At 35.4% G+C, this 14,437-nt stretch overlaps 1 long non-coding RNA gene across 3 annotated transcripts in view; it reads right to left on the minus strand.

The window, feature by feature from the left end:
• The window catches only part of LOC138414055 (uncharacterized), a 394,942-nt gene that overhangs the window by 13,473 nt on the left and 367,032 nt on the right, over positions 1-14,437 (minus strand). For all 3 annotated transcript variants that reach the window (XR_011246440.1, XR_011246441.1, XR_011246442.1), the window contains one exon: positions 3,669-3,750. This is a non-coding gene — a long non-coding RNA (uncharacterized lncRNA). The remainder of the gene's footprint in view (positions 1-3,668; positions 3,751-14,437) is intronic.

The following is a 14,437-nucleotide window of genomic DNA, read 5'->3' on the forward strand; positions in this document are numbered from 1 at the left end:
TTACCCCTATCTTTCTCCCATTTACTTACCGATTTCTAGCCATCCTGGCTGACTAATAGTATCAGCTCATTGCTTTCGTACCTTTCATCTTCTCCTCCTGGAATGATCTTCCTTGATTTTTTGATGGTTGGTTTCTTCTTGTCATTTGAGTCTCTACTCAAAAGTCATCTCAGAGAAGTATCCTCTGATGTTGAACTCCATCCCGTCACTCGCTGTATATATTACCTTGTTTTAACTTAGCACCATTGACTTATATATTTATTTAATATATGTACTTGCCTCAGATATTTATAATTTTAATGTATTTATTGCCTGTCTCTCCTCACTATGAACCAAAGACAGTAAGCCAGTGAGAGGCGAGGGGTGGGTAGATGGTAGGGGGAGGAGCCAGGGAGGGAGCAAGTAGGGGTTGATGGGATAGGGTGATGCAGTGAGAGTAGAGGTGGGTGGAAACCAAGTTTGGACAGTGTTTACGGCCTGGTTTCTGATGTTCTTGAGGCCCAGCTTCATTCCTGTCTTTGGTTCTATGAAACCCCTCAGGCTCCTTTCTATGATTTCTACTTTTTTATAAACTATAAGTTGGAGTTCAATCCTTTGCAATCAGTAAAAGTAGCTCATAACAACATTACAACATTGTGCTTAAGAACGTAAAATCAGGTACAAAATTAGAGTCCGAATCAAGATTCTGTTGTTTATTATCTGTATTGTGGAGGACCAATTTCTTAATCTCTCCAAATTTTATCTCCCTTTATCTAAAAAATGAAGGATAATAATAGAGCCTACCTGACATGGGCATTGGAAAGATTAAATGTGATTACATACGCAAATTTCTTAAGCACAACGCCTGATATATAGTAAGTTCCCAATTAAAGAAGAAATTACAGCTTGCCTCAAGGGTGAAAGTGTGCTTTGAATTGGTATTTCACACCTACCCTCACTGGTGTGAAATACTTACATTCCCATTTATTTTAGACTTTTTTCTAAATTATTTTTATGATTAAATATATTTAGAGTTGGCCTTCTTTACCTTCCTCTATGATACTCATTTCATCTTTGACATATCAGTTTCTATTAGATGTCCCAGGTTGGGCATTTGTGAATGAAAAAAATACTTGGTGCTAAGAAATTGGAGAAATGATGATATAGACTGATCCTCTTCAAGTGTAAGTTCACAAGTGCTAGGTATCCCAGTCTATGTAAAGTTCACAGAATGAGATCCTAGAAGACAAACAGTGGAAATGTGTCACTCTTTATGCTCGCTAATGGTTCTTGTTGTCTGTTATAGGACATGGGCTGTTACAATAAGAAAAGTGAGTTGTAAATGAGTATGAAATCGGGAAGGACCTGGACTAGATCCACCTTTGTGAATGAGGCTTGAGATACCACTTTGCTGCTCTCATGGTACAGGCCTGTGTCCTAATGTCCAGTCTACAAAGATCTTGTAAGTCAGCTCTGCCATCACCACATCAATAAACAGGATGAGCCACAACAATTGGGAGTGGGGGTAAGGGACAGTGTTTGTGGGGAAGAGGCTGTCCCAAGGCCAGTAATGCTGAAATCCAAGGAGTGATGATAGGAAAAGAAAATGCAGTAGAGAGTAAAATGCAGGTCTCTAGTAATTATTGATATTTCTCAAAGATGTATCATATCTGCTAAAAGTAAAAAAATTAAAAAGAGGTATTTTATAAAAATTACATAAAATGAAGCAAAAGTATATAAATAAAGAAGTTTCAAAAACCCTCCACAAAATTTAATGATATTGATAAAAAATGTTGACTTTTTTTAATATGTCCCTTTATCTGAGCTGAAACTGGAATCCATATTCTGCTAAGTAGCAGAACTAGAACTTTAATGGGCTTGCAATTCCCAAGCGGCATTTAGGAAGAAATCCTGGGGAGGGGGAAATACATTACTGAGAGACTGAGCATTTTCTAACATAGCAGATCAAAGTAGATTTAAAGAGATTGAGCACTTTGTTTTACTGACAAATTTTGGATGTTTATTTGAGAGAAAGATTAGATTATGGGTGCTATATTTTCTCTTTACATCCAAATTGTTGTGTGTATGGAATTTTGTGACTCTTCTAGTCCAGCGATAACCAGGTGAAAATATAATGGAAAAAATTCTGATTCAAATTTGCACAAAAATATACAGTTGTAAGAAATACACTTAGAATGTATTTATGGGTCCTATAAGAAAACTTGAATATATGGAGCAACATACTGTTGTTATATGACCAATATTATAAATTAGTCATTAAATCATCTATATATGGTAAGGTAAATGGAAGTATTGATGGATTATTGGGTATTATTTTAATACTCTGTGAAAATTATATTTGCTAGTATTTCATCAAGAAAATTACAACTACCTTCTTGAACAAGATTACCCTCTACATTTTTTTCATTTCCTATTTTTGTATTCTCTTTCTCATTTCTAATTTATTATTTTTTCTCTTTACTCTTTGCATAAAATTAAATGGATTTTTCCTTAGAAAAATAGATTTAGTTCTAATTCAGTTGTTGATTTTACATTTCTCTAATTCAATTATATTTGTGTTGCTTCTGTTCCTAACCTTTTTCTCTTTGGTTTATTGCAGTCTACTTAAGTTCTTTAGGTAAATATTTGATTCATTTACATTTATTTTTAATATAGAAAGGCTAAAGCTTATGAATCTGTCACTTAGAACAGCTTTGGTAATACACCTCTGTTGAAACATTGTGCTATAATGTTAGTAGATCTCTAATGTCTACAGCTACGATTTTATTTTTCAATTTGTCCCAACAGTTACTTAGGCAAATGGTGTGTTTATTTAATGTTGTTTTTGTTTTATTGTTTGTTTTTTGTATTTGGGAGGGTAGTTTTATCCTTTAGCACTGTATAATTGTGACCATATGTTATTTCTTCAATTTCTCTTCTTTATCATTTATTTGTTCTTGAATAATACTGACCTATTTTGGTAAATAAAGCACAAATGCTTGAAAAAAATAGTGTAGTTTCTGTTTGTAGGGTAAGGTATTTATAGATATCAGTTATTAACTTTCCCTTTTATTTCCTTAATTTTAGTTATTTAAATGATGCAATTTGGGACTTCCCTGGCAGTCCAGTGGTTAAGACTTCCCCTTCCAATGCAAGGGGTGCGTGTTCAATCCCTGGTCAGGGAGCTAAGATTCCACATGCCTCGCCACCAAAAGACCAAAACAAAAAACAGAAAAAAACATTGTAACAAATTCAATAAAGACTTTAAAATGGTCCACATCAAAAAAATCTTTAAAAAAAAATAAATGATGCAATTCGTCTGTAGTGATTTGGTAGTTACACATCATGTTTATATTTTACATTATTTTATATTTCCCTTAAAATGCCCACATACATTCTTTATACCTTATACTTGTGTCATTATCAAAGCCAAGAATGAAGCAAAATAGTTGGCTACTCCCTGCTAAGATGAAAATCTTGCTACATGTTCCCTTTTATAATCCTCCCACTCTTCCTTCCACTCCCATGTCCACATTTATCTTTCTAATTTTTGTCAATATAATCTATATTTTAATACCAACTCGTTGTTTAATTTGAAAAAAACATTTAAGTACTTTATTCTGCCAATGGTTTTCACATTTTCACTCAGTTTTCTGAAAAGCATATTACCAACAATTGTATAATCTTACCTTTATATTCCTTCATTGCTATATTCTTATCCCTGCACAACGACTGGAACATCATGTGCTCTCAGGAATTCTGTTTAAGGAACTAACACAGTAGAACAGGAGAGAGAAGATAAGAACCCAACCAAGTAAAATTTAAACCCACATAATAAACATTGCTTCTGTAAGTGCATGTTACCAGAAACATGTTACCACCAAGATTATGGTAATTCCATAGAGTGGATTCCACCTTGATAACCCCATCTCTGCCATGGTCAAAAACACAGGCAACACACAAATCCATACAAATGGGATGAACACTTTACTATTTCCCCTGTGCTCAGACCCTTGGAATGTGAGGTGCCTACACTAACTTCATTGTCATTAGCCCTTTTAATGGATTCACCTGTAAGTAAACATTGGTCTCAAACTTGGCTACACATTGTAATAACATGGGGAGATTCTTAAAAGATCTTAATGACCTAGCTACTCACCAGATCAATTAAATCCAAATCACTTTGGTTGAGACCCAGGTGTCAGTATTTTCTAAAGCTTCTCATGTGACTACAGAATGCAACCAAGAATAAGAATATAGGAGACTTAATGGAATCTGAACACTCAGTCCAGTTTTGCCTGTGGATATAACACAACCCAAGTTTTTTGGACACTTAAAAGTGATACTGGGGGGCTTCCCTGGTGGCACAGTGGTTGAGAGTCCCCCTGCTGATGCAGGGGACACAGGTTCGTGCCCTGGTCCAGGAAGATCCCACATGCCACGGAGCGGCTGGGCCTGTGAGCCATGGCCGCTGAGCCTGCGCGTCCGGAGCCTGTGCTCCGCAACGGGAGAGGCCACAACAGTGAGAGTCCCGCGTACCGAAAAAAAAAAAAAAAAGGGATACTGGGAGACAGAACTTTGTTCTGGAATAGGATAATCACATCAAAATGATAAAAAAAAAAAAAAAAAACCCACTTGTATCATTGCAATAATAACTGTTACATCATTTTTAACATGCAGATGAATGGAGAGTCCAGCTGCATTTTGGGGTAAGAGGGGAGACAACAAAAGGGTTCCTCAGAGTTGATCAGACAGCTCAGTTAAAGCCAACATGGAAAAACAGACTATAACCCACTTTTTAAAAATTAAGAGTTTTGTTTCAAAATTTGGTTTGGGCTCTATTCCACAAAACAAACAAACAAACAAAAAAAAACAACGAAGTTACTGCCCTGACATTGAGGTCCTACAATCTTTTCCTTTATTTTTAGGCAGATTACCACATAGATGTTTCCTAATTTTATAAAGCTCAGATATTTGAGCTCAGAATATGGACCAGATTATTTTATTTTGAAGGCTGCCTGAGTAGCGTCAAGGAAATAGTCCCTCTGGAAATGTCTTTTGAACATTGTTACCATAACTAATATAATGCTTGACTTGAGATAAGAAACAGAAAAAACAAACAAATAGAAACAAAATCCATGCAAACTTTTGGTGGTATTTTATATACACATCTTCCTAAACACATTGTTAGGTAATATTTTAGCAGAACTGTTCAAGCTATAGTTAGCACTACTTTACAAGGGAAAGAGCCAATTAGCTGTTTTATATATGATGACAATTTTTATTTTATTGTTACTTTTTTAAATTTAAAATTTGTTTGACAGCATCAATCAATTTATTTGTTATTTTTTCTTCCAGCTTCATTGAGGTATAATTGACAAATAAAACTGTAAATATGTAAAGTGTACAATGTGATGATTTGATATACATATACCTTGAGAAATTATAACTATCAGGTTAATTAACACATTTATCACCTCATATACTTACCAGTTTTTTTGTGTGTAATGAGAACAGTTAAGATCTACACTCTTAGTAAATCAAGTATATGACACAGTATTATTAACTATAGTCACCATGCTGTACATTAGAATTGATCAATTTAATAGTTAACATACTCCAATATCTTAGGAAAGTGAAAACATCTACAGATAAGAGTGAGTTAAATTAGCTTCATGGAGCTATAACTTCTCATTATTTTTGGTCTATTCACTGCTAGGTAATATCTATTCATGTTTTTGATTGTGTCATTGTTTAGAAATATGTTGTTAGCGCTTCCCTGGTGGCACAGTGGTTGAGAATCCACCTATCAAAGCAGGGGACACAGGTTCGAGCCCTGGTCTGGGAAGATCCCACATGCCGTGGAGCAACTAAGCCTGAGCTCCACAACTACTGAGCCTGCGCTCTAGAGCCCACGAGACACAAGTACGGAAGCCCACGAGCCACAACTACTGAAGCCTGCGCGCCTAGAGCCCGTGCTCTGCAACCAAAGAAGCCACTGTAATGAGAAGCCTGCACACCACAACGAAGAGTAGCCCCCACTCACTGAAACTAAAAAGAAAGCCTGCACGCAGCAATGAAGACCCAATGCAGCCAAAAATAAATAAATATATAAATTTATTTTAAAAATATGCCCAATGCACTTGTCAGACAGCAGCCTTAATTATATTTTAAGAATGTTTTCTTTGTAATAGAGTCTGTATTTCCCAAGATATACAGCTTGATTGAAAAATATTGAGCAGAGTATAAGATCCTTGGACTCTCATCTTACTGAAAAATAATCAAGAAGATAATGTGAATTAAATGCCTTCCATAGTGATTTTCATATAGTCCAGTGGTTCTCAAATGGGACCCCTGGACGAGCAGCATCGGCATCCTTGGGAATTTTAGAAATGCAAATTCTCAGACTCCGCCCAGCCAAACTGAATCAGAAACTCTGAGGACGGGGCCAAAGTCTGTTTTAACACTCCTTCTCTGTGATTCTGTTACACTCTAAAGTTTGAGGATCTCTAAAACAGTAGAAGTGTAAAAAAAAAAAAGGCAATAGAATAAACAAAATAACAAAAGCTATATCTCCTCTACCACCTTTTCGTTTTATCTTGTTTAGAAAATAATTTGTATTAAAGTATAGTATTTGCCCAAGATATTTGTTTTTATCTCCAGGAGAATTAATCGGGGTACCTATCATTCTATTATATTTTTCCATTACATGTCAAAGATTCATGACTGGTTTTCAACATCTCTTAATGTACATTAATTCCTTAAATTTGCTTTCAAAAATTCTTTCAAGCAGCAGAGTGTTAGGTTTCACATGTGCTTACTTCCCTCACTGAGATAATGTTGCTGTAATGATCTCACTTATATGTTGCATAATTAGATCTAATATCTCTCTAATGAGATACACCATGTTATTTGGAACCAGATGTCTACCATGGATAGCAAAGAACACTTACACTAAAATTTCCAAGACATTCAAGAATAATATAAGTAGTCATTTCATACAAATTATTTTTTCCTCCTTTCTTTGAGAATTTAGTTGTTTCTAGATGGATATTAACATTCAGAATAATTCAAAAGACTAAGGGAGTCACCTGGCTTTGGCATAAAACATAGTGTATAACAATTATTTGCTGGAAGAATGAAGACTGGCTTTCAGTTATTAAAAAAGAAAAGTTTACTGAGAACATAGAGCACATTGCTCTAACATCCTTGCATTTGTGCATTTACAGTATATGTTAAATTTTATGATATTATAGTTTAAGAAAGAATTTTTTCATATGAAGAATATATCTATTAAGAAAGAGCTACATGTTGGCTTAAGAATGTGGTAGTCATTTTTTCAGTACCTGCTTATGTATGTTCAATAAATATGAGATGGAAATAAGTACATTATCTCTATGGAGCTTGCTTAATTGGTTATTCACTCATATTAAAATACCTATGGGCGGGCTTCCTGGTGGTGCAGTGGTTGAGAGTCCTCCTGCTGATGCAGGGGACACGGGTTCGTGCCCAGGTCCAGGATGATCCCACATGCTGCGGAGCAGCTGGGCCCGTGAGCCATGGCCGCTGAGCCTGCGTGTCCAGAGCCTGTGCTCCGCAACGGGAGAGGCCACAACAGTGAGAGGTCCGCGTACCGCAAAAAAACAAAACAAAACAAAAAACCTATGGACATATTTAACATACAAAAATGAATACACAGAAGACATATGTAGATACACAAAGTAAACTGCATGGAGGCGTAGCTACTAATATATGTTCAATGGTATTTTCATCTCTCTGCTGAAGGTAAAAAGGTAACTATATAAACTGTATTTTCTTTTTAATGAAACCAGAGCATGCAGCGTCTTAGGAACGTGTGGTGAATTAACGGCTAAGACGACCTCACCTTCCTACAGCCTTCTGAGTCTCTACAGAAGAGGAAATTAAGGGAGACAAACTGAACTGTGATGCTCTGGGACTCCCTTGATTCTGCCTGTCACCGTTTTAAGCTGGCTCAAAGCCTCAGGGGAGTCTGGCTGTTCCAGCCTTCCTCAGCCAGCCAGAAGGTAACGGCCCACTGCTTTTATTCATTACCCTGAAAGTAATGCACTAAATTTAACAAGTAACACGCTCAGCGGGAATTTATTGGGCCTTTTGCAGCATGATTGCAAGGTAGGATATGGATATGGATTCCAATTACTGTTGACACCCAGATAAGAACAAAGCCTGTATATAATTATTAGTCAAAGTTGATATTTTAGGAAAATGACAATAATAAAGAAAGAAAGAAACAAACAAACAAACATTTCTATATTATTTGAAGTAAATGTTCCCGGGTGAAGGAACTCTTCCTGGTTACACAATAGGAGCATTTCAATTAAAGGGAATAGCAATAATAAAATAGCAACATAGAGGCAAAGTGGTCCTATAAAGCAACAATTTTCACATAAAAATAGCTGTGTGGAGCATATGTACAGTAGAGAGAAGGCTAACAAATTCCAAACATAGACTCCTGTGTACTATGTAAACAAATGGTCAACTTTAAATAAGGATTTAATATTTTAAGGAGAAAAAATAATCCATTTAATATTATTCCAGATGGTAACTATAGATCTATTAAAATGTGGCAGGAGTGATTGTAAAAAGATATGGTGTTACACTTTCATGTCTATAACACTGGAGTTACCTGATGATGAAAATTCAATATTGTTGGCATATAGATATTTATGATGTCAAAGTCTTTGGGCTGCAATAAGAAGATGGGGGAAGCTAGAATTTTTACTCACTTTGGGCAAGGGCTTGTTGTTATTATTTTTTATTTTATTTATAAAGGCTATGGGAACATGATAAATGTAAAGGCATAGGAGAAAGAGAACCTGATTTTATTTTACCACACTGCATGTAAATGAAATATGTTGAAAAATATAAGGCACATGAAAACAAAGGGAGCATCACTTTCTCTATTAACCCAAATGACCAACTTAAATTATTGAAATAAGAGGCAACATGCATTGCTGTTAAAGGCTTGAACCCTCACATTACACAGAATCATATCCTAGCTTTAATAATTACTAGCACTCTGACCTTGAGCCACTAATTTAATCTCTCTTAGGCTGTGTGCCCAAGTGTAAAATAGGAATGATTATAGTAACTACTTGTGTTGTTATATTGACAATACTGTATTATATACTTCAAAGTTGCTAAGAAACTAGATCTTTTTTTTTTTTTTTTTAAGAAACTAGATCTTAAATGTTCTCACCACAAAAAAGAAATGCTGATCATGGGACACATTGGAGGTGTTAGCTAATGCTATGGTGGAAAGCATATAGCAATATATAAATGTACTAAATCAACATGTTGTACACCTTAAACTTACATTTACGATGTTATATGTTAATTATATCTCAATAAAAATAATCTGGTAAATTATTTAATATAGTTCTAATCACAAAGTAAACACTCAATAAATATTAGCAAATTTTGTTATTTTGCATTATTTTAATCAACTCAGCATCAAGAATCATTAAACCAGGAAACAAATACCATCATAATCTTTCTTTTACACCTGGATATGCTTCAATAAAAATCTGAGCTCAAATATTTAGATGGGAAGAAGGGATATTTTATTTCTCTCCTGATTAGTTTAGAGTTAAGGATCATAATTTCATGGCAAAGCCTTATCATGTAACTGTGAAGTTAAGTGCATTTCTGATACTCAACATGCTAAGGTGTGACATTGGTCTAATGAGAGCTATCTTTGAGGGCAGATGGTAAAATCGGAGGAAACATACATGTATGTATATGTCCATGATCTATAGATGGACCCTTGTATTTAATTATCACTGCAGTGAGATCTTGGTAGATCTCATCATATCCCCATTACTTAGCAAATGAAATGAAGGATGAAACACATCAATTGGTCTTTTCAAACATGTTAATTGGTCTTTTAAATAACAAGAGCCTCACTCACCATAGATCAAAGTGACCATAAGTCAGTGTTCATTCTACTATAGTAACCTCCCTTGGTAGGTGAGAAGATAAAGGTGGATCACTGATAAAGTGTATTTGTGTGAGTGTGTGTGAATGTGTGTGTGTGTGTGTGTGTATGAAAAAAGCATGTGCTCTTGGTAGTTAGTACAGAGTTTGGGTTAAACAGAGAGCAAGTAATGAAAATCATCTATGTTAAGCCATGGTTTTCTCTGACTTTCCTAAGAATGTCATGGAACTTACCTATTTAAGGCCTTAAATCATTGAAATATTGAGATAAAATTATCTACAGAAGTGTAAAGAGGGACTTCTACCTCAATGTCATCTACTGATGCTTCAGGGGAATCAGTGTTCATAAGGCCCATAATGCCAAAGAAAGCAGTTAAGTAACATGAATTCCATCAACCTTCAGGGAATCCCAGCATAACAATGGAATGATTACTTAAACTGAACAATTTAACCAAAACTACCAATCAAAGAGTATTATAGTATACATATGAGTCTTAATATGTTTACCATCGAATTCTATCACTACCCCAGAACAGTTTTTATTCTACAATATAGAGGATCCACATGAAAAAACTATTCATATAACTTAGAGACCAAGACTTCTCAATCAGAGAAATATGAATAATATAATATGACTTTAAAAAATATTAAGATGAAATAAAATATTTTAAGTAACTCATGAGTTACTTAAATGAGTTACTTAAATGTTTACGTTGAAGGAAATTCATTCATTCATTCATTCATTCATTCACTCATTTATTCGACAATGTTACATTAACTGCCCTCTCTTGGCCAGTTCTATGCTAACTCTGAGGATACAGCACTGAATCAGACAGTGCCACTTCCCTTATAGTAATGGAGAAAGATATGAAATAATCATATAGTTACAATTTTAATGAGGATGTTGACTGCAGTGGAAGTCTATATTAGGATTTAAATCTGCTCTTGGACAGCGGGTCATAAAGGTATCATTGGAAAATAACTTCACATGCGTTAATGCAGTCAATCCTACACCAACCCAATGAAATCAGTACTACTGCAGTCATCCCATTCACAAATGAACAGAGGAAAGAAAGGTACTAAATATCTTAAATCATAGAGTCAGTAAGGGTTTGGTGCAAAATACAAACACAGACCATCTGGTCTTAGATTCTGCTCTTAACTACTATACGATAGAATTTCATGTGCATTTGTGAAGGGATGATGAAAACACACTCCAGAGAGAAAGAAATGCATATAGGATGAACCACAGCAGCACTGTTCAACAGAAATGTGAGCCACATACATACGATAATTTTCTAGCAGCCATGTTAACAAAAAGTAAAAAGAGGTTGGTACAGTACTCTGGGAAAATGATTTGACAGCTTCTCATAAATCTAAATATGTAAATACCATATGACTGATGGACTCAAGCATTTACCCTAGATAAATTACAACGTACATTAACACAAAAACATTCACAGGAATGTTTATGGCAGCTTTATTTATAATAGCAAAGACTAGAACCAATCTAAGCGTGCCTCAAAGGGTGAGTAGTTAAACAAAGTGTGGTACCTCTATGCCATGGAATGCTACTTGGCAATAAAGAGGGATGAACTATTGAGGTATGTAACAATTTGGATCAACCTTCAGATAATTATTCTAAGGGAATAAAAACAATTCCCAAAATAAATATCTTGTAGGATTCCTTTTACTTAACACTCTTGACACGCCAAAATTACAGAAATGGAGAACAAACTAGTGGTTGCTAGAGGTTAGGGCCGGGGGGTGGGGGATGGAGCACAGGAATGGGGTAGTTGTGGTTATGAAAGCACAACACAAAGAATCTTTGAGATGAAGGAACTGTTCTGAACCTCGATGTGGTGGTGGAAACATGTATTTACAAATGTGATAAAATTGCATAGAACTAAACTCACACACACACATAAATACAATTAAAATTAGGGACATCTGAATAAGATGTATCACTGTCAATAGATATGGTGACAATAGATTTGCAAGATGTCACCATTGGGTAAAAGTGAGTAAAGGGAACACAGGATTTCTCTGTATTGTTTCTTCAACTGCATGAAATCTAGAATTATCTCAAAATAAAAATGTTAATTAAAAGACACAGATTAAGTTTATTTTATTTAAGCCAATATATCCAAAATATTTTCATTTCAACCTATTAAACAATATAAAAATTCGTGAGATATTTTACTTTTTTCATACTGTCCATTTAAACTGGCCACATTCCAAATGCTCAGTAGCTACATGTGGTTAGTGGCTACCATATTGGACAGCACAGGTGTAGGGAATACAAAGATAAGAAATGAATACAAGGTTTAAGAGGTAGGCATGGTTCAGGTTATGCAGATAGCACTTGTAATAAAATCCAGAGTCTTTGCAATGGTCTACAAAGCCCGATGTTACAGCCACCTCCATTGCTTTCTCCCTCTCTCATTCTCCTCAGCCATGCTGGAGCCCTTGCTGTTCCTGGGAAATTCCACGCATGCTCTGACCTCGCCTTGCTCTTGCTGTTTTTCTGTGTGGAACCCTCACCCCAGGAGATCACTTTGACTTGCTTCCACACTGTCTCTGCTCAGATCTCTGTCGAAAGGTCTTTCCTGACTTATAAAAGAGCAAATTCCACTCTTCTCCAAAACTATCACCCATTCCACGGCTTTAATTTTCTTGATGCTACTTATACCACCTGACATTCTATGTACTTACTTGTTTATTGTCAGTTTTCCACAGAACCTGGAACAGTGCCTGGCACACAGAATACATAGAGTGAATATTTGCTGAATGAATTGTTTGATGATGCTTAACTCTCTCACAGTTCTCAAATAAACTGCCTGCCTCAGGTAAAATCTACATTTTCCTTGAATTCAAAAACTGACTTAATAAATTTCAGAATGAATTTCAGAAATAGGGTAAAGTCTTCTGAGTTTTAAAAGTACAAAGTACAGAAGCAATCTGTTAACATTCCAAAAAGATCAATAACATATTTTTAATACAAAGATTAAGATTTCAGCTAATTTTTTTCTAAGATTGCCACTTATTTTAGAGAACTCATTTCTGATGTAAGATTATTTTATTTATATTTTGTCCCTATATTCATGATAAATTTATTTACATCTTGCCTCAAAATTCACTTTTCTTTTTTTCTCTTTTTTAGCATATGTGCTGCTGAAGCGAGCATAAAATTCACTTTTCTACGAAATAAATTTTATTCAGAAATTCTGAAAAATGGTATTCACTATTCTAGAAAATGCTGTCAAAGCCCTCCTAATGCTCTGGGCCTTCCATGACATATCACCTTCTTAGAGATGCATTCTCCAATAACTACAATCAGAATTTCTTTCTCTCTAATACTTCCATTATTGCAGGAGATATGTCCCTTAATTCAACACCTTTGCCAGTCTACTTATATCAGATATTTATGAAAATGTTCTCTCTCCAGGAAGGCAGAAACTATCTTTTTTTTCTCTCTGTCACTAGCATAAAGCTTTACACTTCTCGGCTGGACTTAGATAAATATTTGATGAATTGAATGAATTCTGTTTTGTTTTAATAATGTATGCATATATCTAGTGTAAAATATGTAGTAGGCAAACATTGTATAAGATACCTCTCAAACACAAATTCATACCACACAGTAATTTTTCCAGAAGAGAACTAATAGTTCTTAAGCTCCTATGATACATTAAAGATTTTTACATGTGATCTCATTTAGTCCCCTTAATATATAGATAATTATTATTATTAACTTTGTATCTGTGAAGAAATTGAAGCTCAGAAAGCACACATAACTTTTACAAGGTCTAATGGCTGCTAAATGTCAGGATTCTCCTGTCTGCAGAACCCTCAAGTCCAAAGTATTATTTCACACTTTATAGTAGGGACCAAATACTTCAACATAGAGAGATGGGTTTAGAGACCTTTGGAGGCTTTTGGAGTGATATGAGGTATATATTTTGTTACCAGAGTTACCCAAAGTTTCTGAGACCCCCAAGGAAGACATAAATAAATTAGAGATTATCTAGAGAAATGCAACCAAGATATGTTGAGCTCCTAAAACTATATATATATATATATATATATATATTTTTTTTTTTTTTTTTTTTTTTTTTTTTGCGGTACGCGGGCCTCTCGCTGTTGTGGCCTCTCCCGTTGTGGAGCACAGGCTCCGGACGCTCAGGCTCAGCGGTCATGGCTCACGGGCCCAGCCGCTCCACGGCATGTGGGATCTTCCCGGACCGGGGGCACGAACCCGTGTCCCCTGCATCAGCAGGCGGACTCTCAACCACTGCGCCACCAGGGAAGCCCTAAAACTATATCTTATGTAAGATTAAGGAACTGAAGTCTTTTCTCCAAGAAAATAGTAAATAATACCGCATGATAAGGATATGGCCTTACCTAAAGAGAGGTCTGACCTTTATACCCGGCTCCTGGGAGGTAACCTCTGAAACCTTGGAAATTCCCAAGTGTTAGGAGT

The sequence above is a fragment of the Delphinus delphis genome, chromosome 4 (assembly GCF_949987515.2).
Source record: "Delphinus delphis chromosome 4, mDelDel1.2, whole genome shotgun sequence".
Classification (NCBI taxonomy): Eukaryota; Metazoa; Chordata; class Mammalia; order Artiodactyla; family Delphinidae; genus Delphinus; species Delphinus delphis.